Genomic DNA, 3361 nt, shown 5'->3' on the forward strand with positions numbered 1-3361 from the left:
CAAGTGCTTCAGCCTCTGAGCATCTTGGCGGCCGTTCACCAAACTCATTATCAGTCATCAACAAATTCCCTGCTGTGGTGAGTAGACTCTGGGCAATAACCCAGCAGCTTCTCACTCTTCCCTTCCCTTCCCCAGGGGGACAGGGCAGAGAACAGTAAGAGATAAAGTGTGAAAAGTTTCAGGTCAAGATAAGAACAATTTAATAGGTGAAGAGAAGACATTTTAAAAGCTTCACCAAGCGAAACAAAGACCATCATTGACCACCTCCCACAAGCAGACTGATGCCCAGCCACTCTCCAAGCAGCAGAATCCATCAACAATCAAAACCTCCACATCCTTCTTCCTCTGTTCCACCTTTTTATTCGTGAGCATGAGGTCATATGGTATGGAATATCTCTCTGGTCAGTTTGGATCAGCTGTCCTGGCTGTGTTCCCTCTCAACTTCTTTCCCACCACCCACTTACTCACTGGAAGGGAGCAGAGTGAGAAACATAGAAGGCCTTGACACTGGGCAGACATGGATGAGCAATAGCCAAGACACTGGTGTGTTAGAAGCATTAAACAACATTAAACAACTCCCACCAGCACAGGAAACAGCCATCCTCCAGGACATCTGGTGGTCTGGTCCAGAAGACAAGCCATGCTGGGCTGGCCTTTATCCCTTAGGATAGTGAGAGCTGCAGCCCAAGAAGGATCACGGTGGAGCAGGGTCCTGGCAGGAACTGCTGCCCATGGAGAGAAGCCGACGCAGGAGCAGGTTTTCTGGCAGGACCTGTGGCCTTTGGGGGTGGACCCATGCTGGAGCAGTCCATTCCTGAAGGACTGTACCCTGTGGAAAAGATCCACTATAGAGCGGTTTGTGGAGAACTGCAGCCGGTGGGAAGGACCCACAGTGGAGAATTTCAGAAACAGAGTGTTATGAAATGATGACATGACTGGCTGGGTAGACGAAGCGAGAGCCGTGGATGTTGTCTACCTGGACTTCAGCAAGGCTTTCGACACAGTCTCCCATGATATCCTTCTAAGCAAGGTCAGGAAATGTGGGCTGGATGAGTATTCGGTGAGGTGGATAGAGAACTGGCTGAATGGCAGAACTCAGAGGGTTGTCATCAGCGGCGCAGAGTCTAGTTGGAGGCTGGTAACAAGTGGTGTCCCCCAGGGGTCAGTACTGGGCCAAGTCTTGTTTAACTTCTTCATCAACGACCTGGATGAAGAGTTAGAAGGTACCCTCAGCAAGTTTGCTGATGACACCAACCTGGGAGGTGTGGTAGACACACCAGAAGGCTGTGCTGCCATTCAGCGTGACCTGGATAGGCTGGAAAGCTGGGCAGAGAGGCACCTGATGAGGTTTAACAAAGGCAAATGCAGGGTCCTGCACCTGGGGAGGAACAACATCATGCAACAGTACAGGCTTGGAGTGGACCTGCTGGAGAGCAGCTCTGCGGAGAGGGACCTGGGTGTCCTGGTGGATGACAGGTTAACCATGAGCCAGCAGTGTGCCCTGGCTGCCAAGAAAGCCAATGGGATCCTGGGGTGCATCAAGAAGAGTGTGGGCAGCAGGACAAGGGAGGTTCTCCTTCCCCTCTGCACTGCCCTGGTGAGGCCTCATCTGGAGTACTGTGTGCAGTTCTGGGCTCCCCAGTTCAAGAAGGATGAAGAGCTACTGGAGAGAGTCCAGCGGAGGGCTACAAGGATGGTGAGGGGACTGGAGCATCTCCACTACGAGGAGAGGTTGAGGGAACTGGGCTTGTTCAGCCTGAAGAAGAGAAGGCTGCGAGGGGACCTTATAAATGCTGACAAATATCTGCAGGGTGGGTGTCAGGAGGATGGGGCCAAGCTCTTTTCAGTGGTGCCCAGTGACAGGACAAGGGGCAATGGGCACAAACTGAGGCACAGGAAGTTCCGTCTGAACATGAGGAAGAACTTCTTCCCTCTGAGGGTGACGGAGCACTGGAACAGGCTGCCCAGGGGGGTTGTGGAGTCTCCTTCTCTGGAGATATTCAAGACCCGCCTGGACAAGATCCTGTGCAGCCTACTGTAGGTGACCCTGCTTCGGCAGGGGGGTTGGACTAGATGACCCACAGAGTTCCCTTCCAACCCCTACGATTCTGTGATTCTGTGATTCTGTGATTCTGTGATTCTGTGATATGTTGTAAAATCTGAGCCCTGATGGAACTGAGTCACGCGTGGCAGTCTGCGTCAGCGTCTCGTTGTGTGGGTTTCCTTTGTGGTTGGATGACAGAGAAAATGACAGCTTTGTTCCCATTCAGTTCATCTTTCGCCAAAGGTGATCACACTGGGTTCCTGATCGTGGTGATCTTGGGGTCATGACAAAGCCTGAACTTGAGCAGCAAAATACTTCCTCTTAATGGTATTACTTTTTTGACGTCATTTTTTTTTTCCCCTTTCACAGGCCTTAGAATCCAAATTAGCTGCTTGCAGAAATTTTGCAAAGGACCAGGCATCACGGAAATCCTACGTTTCAGGGAATGTTAACAGCGGCGTGATGAACAGCAATGGCACAAAGTACCCTCATCCGGGACATACTTCTTTCTTCGACAAAGGGTAAGTAAGGATATGCTTTTATCCTGAAAGGGAGTGTGTTTCAGGATGCTACTTGGAGCAGAAGTTATTCTTGGTTTGTCTTTAGCCCACCACAGCTTTCATCCTATAGGACAAATAAATTGTGGAGCCAGTCTCAAGGGGATGGGGAGGGTGACAGTGCTAATTTCTGTAAAGCACAGAGCAAAGCAAGCGTGATTGTCTCGTAGCTGGCAGGGTGTCAGTGCCTGTCCTATCCCTCTGCTGCCGAATCTCTTGGCAGCTGCATCTCAGGTAATAAAAAAATCAACCCAGGCAGCAAACCTGCTGGTGAAGTGAACGTGCCCTTCGAAAGGATCTCAAGTAAGTAGCGGTGGAGTTGCCATAGCTACTGGTGTGCTCACACGGGGGAAGTACGTGATGGCAAATCTGGAGGTTCCCTTGGTGAGAACAGCTGAGTGCAGGCAGCAAATGCTCGCTTGGAGGGTGGTGCCCTGTTTGCTCTACTTCCCCCTCTATGAGGGGAAAAAGAAAACGTCATTAAGGGCATAGTTCTGGCTGATCGAGGGAGCAACTGCTTCCATGCTGTCTGTGCTGTGCGTCAGCCGTGAAGCCAGAAACTGCTTTCACAGGAGAAACGACCCCGTGTGTCTCCCGTGACTCGCCTGTGGTCAGGGCTTTCCGCACATCCTCAATACAGAATTTATTTTGGGGAAGTAAATGAGCAGTTGCTGACCTGAAGAGTGCCGTATACAGAGCAGACAAGCTGAGCTTCCTACAATCATCCTCGTTTGAGCCGAATTGTGTTGCTACGTGGGTA

The sequence above is a fragment of the Opisthocomus hoazin genome, chromosome 19, assembly GCF_030867145.1.
Source record: "Opisthocomus hoazin isolate bOpiHoa1 chromosome 19, bOpiHoa1.hap1, whole genome shotgun sequence".
NCBI lineage: Eukaryota > Metazoa > Chordata > Aves > Opisthocomiformes > Opisthocomidae > Opisthocomus > Opisthocomus hoazin.